The sequence below is a fragment of the Octodon degus genome, unplaced genomic scaffold (assembly GCF_000260255.1).
Source record: "Octodon degus isolate 3935 unplaced genomic scaffold, OctDeg1.0 scaffold00021, whole genome shotgun sequence".
NCBI lineage: Eukaryota > Metazoa > Chordata > Mammalia > Rodentia > Octodontidae > Octodon > Octodon degus.
Genome location: NW_004524597.1, coordinates 22,021,771 through 22,031,043, shown reverse-complemented (window position 1 = coordinate 22,031,043; position 9,273 = coordinate 22,021,771).

Genomic DNA, 9,273 nt, shown 5'->3' with positions numbered 1-9,273 from the left:
GCCTGGGTCGTCTCACTCACTCGCCGGCCTGCGCTCCGGGTCTGTTCAGGATCCCGCGGCCTGGGTCGTCTCTCTCACTCGCCGGGCGACATAGTATAATTTTTGTCATGCTCTTGTCACTGGGACAAAAAAATCCAAGACACAGAAATTAAAGGGGGCAAGGTTTATGTTGGATCACATTTTTGGCCTGAAGTTGGTTGGCTCCAAGTCAAGAAGGCACGAGGAAGGGACTTCTGGAGGTCAGGAAACAGAGGGAAGAGAGGAACCTGGAGGCAGGTGTGATATTCTCAGTCACGTGCTCAGGGCCTGGCCTCTAGCCAGGCCCCACCTCTTAGCAACACAGCTGCTGTTGCATGCCCATGATTGAGTCACCTTTCCACACTTTGCCTTTGAGTACATGTAGCCCCTGAGGAACACATAAGCCACAGCATTTCACTCTACCCCCCCAAAACTCACTCTCATATTCAAAATGCCATTAGCCCTTTTCTATAAGTCACCAAAATTATTATAACTCCAGCAGTGCTGCAAGTGCAAGTTTCTTCTGCTACTTAAAAACTCCTAGCTGTTAGCCTTTGTGAAATCAATGGGAAAGGTAATATTACTGATGTATAATGGCACATTTCAAAGGAAGGAGGAGAGGGTAGAAACCAATGGGTCCAACTCAAGACTGAATTTAAGCAAGGTAAACATGGAATCCTGTAGTTGGGGCAAAGATATATCTAGCTTCTGAGGCAAAGATATAAACTCCAAATGCCTTGGGTTGTCCTGCCCCCATAGCATTGGAGGTTCTAGCTGTCATAGCCTCTACCTTGAGGTGGTTTTGCTCACTATCTATTGCTTTCTCAGATGTTCCATGTTCTTGTCTTGTCTAAAATTTAGGGTCTTCACTGCACTTTTGGTTTCATTCTTACAGTTTTACTCATTACCCTTTCAGGATATATTGCCTGACTTTGTAGGCCTTCCTTGGAAATTGAGTTGGAAGCCTTTCTGACTGCACAACTCTTGCATTGTGCTTTCCTACAAAACCAGTACAGCAAGTACTTGCCACATCAAGCTATAGCTTGCACCCCTGACTCACGCCTACAGAAAAGCCTCCAAGTACATGGATGGCTCATGTCTGAACACTGAACACCAAATCTTGGGGGACCTATTCCCTAGATGGACTTATTCAGCCTCTTTCCAAAGCAAATCTTATATTTTGAGCTTGCAAAAGGAGAGGTCTTACTGATTCTCATGATGACCTCAAGGCATCTTTCCTGTTGTCCTGATGTAATGATACTTGGCTGCTTTTTAGTGGTAATTCTTTTAGCAGCAGAGCTGTCCTGGGCCCAAACTTTACAGCCCTCAACTTTATAAGAGCTTCCTTTATGATGAAACCCAAACCTTTAGAATCACTGATTTGCTCTTTATTCTCAATGTAAAGCTGCCCAAAAACCTCCAATGGCACCTATGTCACAACCTTAATGTCAGATTTCCTTGAAACTTTCTCCATCAGACTATTTATCCTACAGTCCTTAATCTTAGTCTCCTTTAAAATCTCAGTGTATGGGCAATAAGTAGACAGATTTTCTGACAGAACACAATATATCTGTTCCTCTGAACTCTGATCAGAATCTCCCATAAAGCTTGGTTTAGCATTCTAGGGCTTTTCCAGCCAGCATTCATAAACCTATCCAAACACTCCTGCAAACCATTTCCAAAGGCTTCTAAATCACATGGTCAGGAATAGTCCAGGCAACAGCTCCACTTCTCCTGGTAGCAAAATCTGTGTCAGTCACTTTTTTTTGCTGAAATATAGTACCCAATCTTACAACCTAAAGGAGAGATTTTTTTGGCCCATTATTTAGACCACAGCTGGCTCATTCCATGGCAGGAAGACATGATGGAGGAGACTGGCAGAAACAAACTGCTCATGTCATGGAGGCATGAAGGCAAAGAGAGTGGGAAGGAGGAAGAAGAGATATTCTTCCTGATTATACTCTCAGTGACTGCCTCCTAACAGCAAGTCAGCTATAAACCCCCAAACTTCAATAACCATACGAAGTCCACATCTATGAGGCTCTGAGGGGACATCTAGATAAAAACCTTCCCATACTCACACTTCAGTTTATTTGTCCACTCTGTGGATCATCCCCACTAGGTTATGATGAGACTTTATTTTGCCAACATGTTCCCTCTTTTCCTCCCTCAAGTTGTTATGTTCTTGTGTAGGTTCCTTTTTTAGCTATTTCAATAATTTCATTTTTTATTTTTTTTATAATTTCTTTGATACAGGGTCTCCTACGCAGTTTAGACTCATGGTGACCCTCTCATCTCAACCTTCCCAGTGCTGGAATTACAGATGTGCACCACCATGCCCAGTTTTGGAGCCAGCTCAGCACTCCCGGAGTCCCAGGGGATGTGAGGCATACAGTACCGGGATGGAACTTAGGACCTTGTGCTTGCCAGGCAGGTGCTTAGACCATTGAACTATCTCCCCATCTTCTATTTCAGAAATTTTAAACAGTAATTGTGACTCTATTTTGTGTTTAATCAACATTTTGCACTATCTTGCCTCAACTTTGTATAAAATGAGAATAATTCTTAAACCTCTGTTTTGTGACAGTTTCCTTTCCGGCTTTTCTTCCTACTTTTTGTGTGTCATGCTTCACTTTTATGTTGCAAAATTCATCTTCATATTCTTTTTTTGCAACCGAAACCAAACCTCGTGTGCTTAAGTGTTGACTTCAAAGGCTGAAAACAAAACAAATTTATTGAAACGTTCCATATAGTTTACAGTTAAATCAAAATGTATACAGTGATGACTCATTATTTATTGAGTCCCTACTCTGTGGCAGGGACTGTTCTAGGTATCAGAGATACAGCCATTCGCAGAATAGGCAAAAGTATATGCTCTTATAGTACCTCAGATTTTCTACTTTTGGGGGCCAATTTCACTCTTAAAATCATGCCATCTATTATTTACTATTTATGTATAATGGAAATGATGGGTGACCACTTTTAAAAGAAAATAGTATAGGGGCTGGGGAGATAGCTCGGTGGTCTAAGCACCTGCCTGGCGTGCTGGTCCCAGAACCCCAGGTGCATCATACCAGCTGCCGAGACTGAGTATGGCGGCTCACACCTGCAATTCCAGTGCTGGGGAGGCTGAGACGGGAGGATCACTATGAGTCTGAGCTGTGTAGAGAGATCTTGTATCAAATAAATAATTTTTTAAAAATTAAAAAATTAAATAGCATAAAAATATAAAAGATAACCAGTTGGATCCCTTGTGTGATGAGCATATGCTCTCCGATACCTCATCATGTTGGGAATAATAATAATATGATGCATCCACTGCATTAGTGAATATTACACATTTATTAGCATTTTATAGTAACCCTGTTTGGTAGCTATCAGTATTATCATCACCATGTGTGAATATAAAGAAAAATAGAAAAGAGAGATCCAGAAAGGTTACATACTGCACAGAATAAGCTATGTGTAGCCAGTGAATGGCATTATATTAAACTAAATGGAAGAAAGAAATGAAGAATGGGAAATATTTTCAGAAATGCAATTATATGAAGCATATCTTCAGGCTTTTAAAAAAATCAGTCAAAAGTAATTATAGAAAACAGAAGAGAGAAATGGTAAGGCTTATTGAAAGCTAGAGCAGAGCTTTAGGTACAGAAATAGAATACAATGTAAGGAGTCATGGCACAGCCATAAATATTTTGTATAGTTTAAATAGTGACTTAAAAATCACAGAACACTATAATTTTGTTCCTGCAAATTTACCAATTCCAGAAATTCAGAAATTATTGGGACTGTGCTTTTCTGTTTCTTGTGCTTTTTCTGCTAGAGCGCTTAAATAATGACTGAAGTTGCAACAAGAAGCTGGGAACATGGAGCAACCGTGTTGTTGAGGTACACCTGCCCTGGACTCCCTACTCCAGGATTTCTTTAAATAAGAGTGAAAAGGTTCTCATAAACTTACCTTCTGAATTCCAGTGTATCTGTTATGTGTCGCGGAAGCTCACCCTCACATGTAGGTACTATTGCTGTCATGTTAAGGCTATTTCCAAGCTTTGACTAAGATGCTCCAGGGTTGTAAGTCCCACTGATGAGGCTTGTGTAGGGAAGCAACTCTCAGTAGGAAGAGAAAGCCTGCTCCTTCTAATTAACTAGTTCCTGGGGAAGGTCAATTAGATACACAGTCCCTTTAATTTTACCACGAGGTACAGTTTTTTTCTCTCAGCTGCAAAATCATTCAACTTGGCCTGGTTATTGCTACTTGTTTCTACTGACCCACTTAAAGGCTAATAAAGTAAAAGGAGATGTAAGGATTGTGTAACTGAAGTTTTTCTGATGCTCAACATGTTTCACATGAAGTGCAGTTTAACTTTAAGTAACTCTTTAGATTTCTGTTATACTTTGCATTTAATAAGAACATTTTCAAAAAGTAAATACCTGTACTTACTCAGAATCCCAGGGGGATACATGTTGCTGTCTAGCTCCACAAAGAGTGTTTTATTAATAATTAAAATAGTCTCAATATTTATGAAATCTTAAATGTCACAATGTGCTCTTGTTTTTCTCTTTAAGAAAAACATTACACAGAATATTCAACATTCACACAATAAAAATATACATTTTACAGACTCTTGCTTAACAAATTCAACCACACCGCTGCAAGACAGGTCTGAATGAGAATGATGAGAAATTAATAGATATTTGCTGTGATCTTTTTGACAGTGTTGCAATTAAGCTGCCAAAATCGAGGCGAGAAAGAACACATGTGCACACTGTATTTGACTAAAGAATGGTTGTTCAAGCAGAGAGCACATTTTGTACAATGGATTCAAGGAAGCAATTAGCGTATCTGACATATAATAGTTAGGTGATGGGCAGTGAGCTATTACACACTGGAAATAGCTGCACTATAGAAATTACTTCGCATAGGCTGCAAACTCAGGCCTTTGTGTCTAAAAGGAATAAAAGCATTCATGCATCTCAATAAATTAATAAGTTAGTAAACACTGCTGGAAAGAGAAGGAATATATGAATGCTCGTGAGCTCCTCCTTTCGGGTGTTGTGCACCTTGCTGGTGTGTGGATAGTCCCCAGAAGACGAGATTTCACCTGACGGCTCTGTGTTCTGGACGGAGCTGAAGTACCGGCAGTTAGCTGAGTCCCCTGCTTGCATTGGTATCTTTGTAGGCTTAGAGCTCAATAGGTGCTGTCAGAAAGATTAAAGAAGAGATGCCAATGGATATATTAGAAGATTTTATTATCCGAGAAGAATATTTGGTCTACATAGCTCAGTTCTGAATATGTTCTTTTCATATAAAGCACGTATTTTGGGTGAGCATGAAATTTTATGATCTCTTGTGCCCTCCTTTTCCCTTTTTTTCTTTTTCTTTTTTTTTGTACTAGGAATTGAAATCAGGACCTTGCACTTACCAGGCAGGTACTTATGCTGCTGAGCTATATCCCCAGCCCTCACCCTACCATTTTTTAAAGTTAGTGGGGAAACTCATCTCATAAAGGAAAATTTGCTTATCTAAGGAATGACAGTTCATGTAGACAAAAGCATAACTTTTCATAAATTTGTACTAGTTTTTTAAAGCATAGTAATCTCAGCATATCGTAGCATCAAGAGTACTTATCCCTTGTCTTGGAGGTGAAGGGTTTGCATTACTTTAATTTAATCCAGTTTAACTGAGCTATACTCACTTGTACTCAGGAATAATTCCTAAAATCCCTCAAATGGATTTACTATGTAAACTTTATTAGCTAAAATTTATTCCAAGAAAAAATTTATTTCAGGATCTTTCAGGATGTAACAATATTTTAGCCTGGTTTCATGAATTCTTCTCATTCCATGTGCTGGTTCCATCACAATTCTAATGAAATGAAAATACTATGTCTAAATTTGGAAGCAGTTGGCCTTGCCACCTTGCTCATTGTCTCTTTCCCAAACATGAATTATCCCATTGATCTTTGGCTATGGATGCCTCCAGTGGTTGACCTTCTGTTGGCCTTTTCATCCCTTCAGTCTCGGATGATGGCCTGGACTGTTACCACGAAAGTGGTGTTATAGGCGCAGATACCAGCAGATGCAATTTTCACACAGAGACCGCAGTGCCAGAGCCTCACAGCTCAGCTCTCCATCTTGATTTGGCCAGAGGAGAAGCAGGTCTGCTTGGTGTGCTGAGGATCACCATGTTCTCCCCCATGTTTCCAAGGGCACAGCATAGTGCAAAGAGTGTAAGGTCAAGAGCAGCAGTTTGGTGATTTAGCAAGTCTTTGTGCTAAAATAAATGAAAGAGAGAGAGAGAGAGAGAGAGAGAGAGAGAGAGAGAGAGAGAGAGAGATACAGACAGACAGACAAAGACACAAAGAGGAAGGGAAGGAGGGAAGGAAGGAGGGAGGAAGGAAGGGAGGAAGGGATGGAGGTAGAGACAGGCAGCAAGAGAGATAAAGAAACAGAAATTAGCCCGGTAGAATTCCCTGGGTTCAATTTCCAGCACTACACAAGACAAGAAGCATTGGTCTAAAAGACTAGAAACCAAGGCAATATAGAGTAACCAATTAAAAATTCCTATAACAACGTGGAAGTAAGAAGTGTATGGTCATGATGCCATCAGTTACAGCATTTCCTGGACCACCAAAGCTTTTTCTATTCCGCTGAGCCTTGAGTTCTGGAAGTAGCTGACTTCCCCAATTAATTTGGCAAGCTTGTAGTTGTACTGGCCACTAATGTGGTGGGATAGACACAATTTCTAAACAAGCACAGCTTCATTACAGTTTGGGCCCTGTAACTTAACTAGCTTGTGACATTATTTAAGCACTCCCGAGTCTCTGTTTTCCTGTTTGATTGCATGCCCTTGTGATCCTTAGTTTTCCTTGGTCACTTGTCTAGGCCACAGTGCCCACTTATTTCGTCAAATATTATTTTAGATATTTCTGTAAAGTTAGTTTTAAATGAGATTTACATTTAATCAGTGGATTATCAGCATATATAGTTAGTCAGGGTGAGAATCCTACCAATTAGCTGCTAGTTTCAAAAACATGCTGCAGATTCTCAGGATCCTTGCCTTACCCATCTTGTGCGTATAAATGTATATCTTAGTCAGTGGGGACTTTGAGTACAGAAGATAACATTTTGAATATGAACAGGATTCAGGCATTCACTTGAAGGCTGAGCAGAGTACAGGGTGCCTTCTCTGCCGCAGACCCACTCATTTGAACTGGAGTATTGGTTCCTCCAGGCCATCTAGACTGCTGGACCACCCTGTAGATTCTGACCTGCCAAACTCCTTAATCACATCAGCAGTTCTATAATCTCTCTGTCTGCATGCACACATCCTACTTATTTTGTCTCTTTGGAGAACCCAAAATAATTTAAGTGTAGTGCTAGAACTCTCCAATGCCCTCTGTAACAATTTGTAGAGTAGTTGGCATACAACTGACTCAATAAATTCTACCAAAAATATTTGAGAATGTTTGGGATGGTTTTACATGAAATGTTTGGTAGATGAAATAGATCTTATAGAAAAGGGGGACTAACACCAGTCCATCCGAAAGATCTGCCTTTTATAAAATTTAAGTCTTACTGTAAAAAAGATTTTATAATTTTCTGGATGACATGGCATTGCTCACCTTGTTTTGGCAGGTGATGATGGAATTCAATTTGAATAAATATATGCAATGACTTATTTTAGCAATGTGTCAGTGAAGTGATTAAAGATACAAGTGTTCTTATTTCATAAAAGATGATATAAAAATTTAAAGGTTTTGAGTTTAAAAATTGCATAAAGGCAAGTTTTTCATTTTTCTTTTTTTGGAAAAGACAGCAGCATTTCATACTTCCACATATTTAGTTTTAGAAATAATCTTGCTTATAAATGATATGCATATGTGAACTGAAGCAATATTCATGTACTCTGACTCTTTTCATTACATTTGACCAGAAGGAAGTGTTTCCAATTATTTTAGGCACACTATTTGTCCTAATATTATCAGCGTCTCCTTAGGCTGTAGAGACAGACTCCTTCCGCTGTCCGAGATCTTCCACGTCTCCTCCTGCACACCCTCTGAAACCAGTTCCTGTGCTATTGAAGGAAGACTGGACCTGTGAAAACTCCAAGATACATTGGAAAATAAACCATCCTTTCGTCCAGTTCTACTTGTTACCTGGACTAATACCATATGCTTAGGCTTCTGGTCAGCCTAGAAACATGTCTAGAAACTGAGAGGTGAAAAGATTTTTAACTGCATTCATAATTAATCTTTTGGGCCAAAACTTTCATTACGTAGAGATTGAATTATATTCCTTATATTTTAAGCTCTTGTAATTTAGATTTGGTTAATGTTTGGTTTGTTTGTTTGTTTATTTATTTATTTCTTTATTTTGCTATCTAACATAAGACCAAGGATGTCAAAGGTCTGAAAGTGACTCATCCCTGCCAAAACTCATCCTGAGATGCGGCCTCCAATGTGGCAGTATTGAGGGGGTGTTGGCCACTCTTGAAGGGATTAGTGGTTTCCTTTCATGCAGTGGCAAAGCTGGGCGGGTGGCAGTTAGGTGAGACGTTACTAAGCCGGCTGGCACTGCCCCACAGTACTTCCTGCACATATATTCTGCATGTGTTGGCTAGTCTTCACTTTCCTCCCTGAATTGAACTGCTGTGATGTCCTCACAAGAAGCCAACATCGGTGTCAGACTCAAGCCTCTAAAACTCCTCTGTTTCAAGTCCCTGACTTCATGTGTTGTGTCACAGTAATAAGAAATAAGCTAAGACACTACTCATTTCAATAAATGTCTACTAATTGAAATTGAATTTCTTTGTCTATCAGGGCACTGTTACTCTCAGGTCAGGTCTTCTAATTCATGGTGATCTCTTCATTGGACATCTGTGCTTCACATCTTGGCATCATGTGGACATTTGCTTTTTGTTTAAATTTTTGTGTTATAATTTATGTATACATGCAGCATATTGGAATATGTTGACATCTGCATACAGTGTGTAATGATCATACTAGTCAATTGACTTATTTATAACCTTGAGTATTTTGTGCTTATTCATTTGAATGCATTCACATTCTGTCCATTGGCTATGTGGAAACACACAACTGAGTGTGTCAGCCTCGATTACTTCTGGATGTAGAATATTAGGCTTTATTCCTCCTGTCCACTGACCCATTAGTCATCCTCTGTCCCTCCTTCCCATTCCCAACACTGTATCTCAGCCTCTGGTAACCACTATATCTTTTCTTTTCTTTTTTC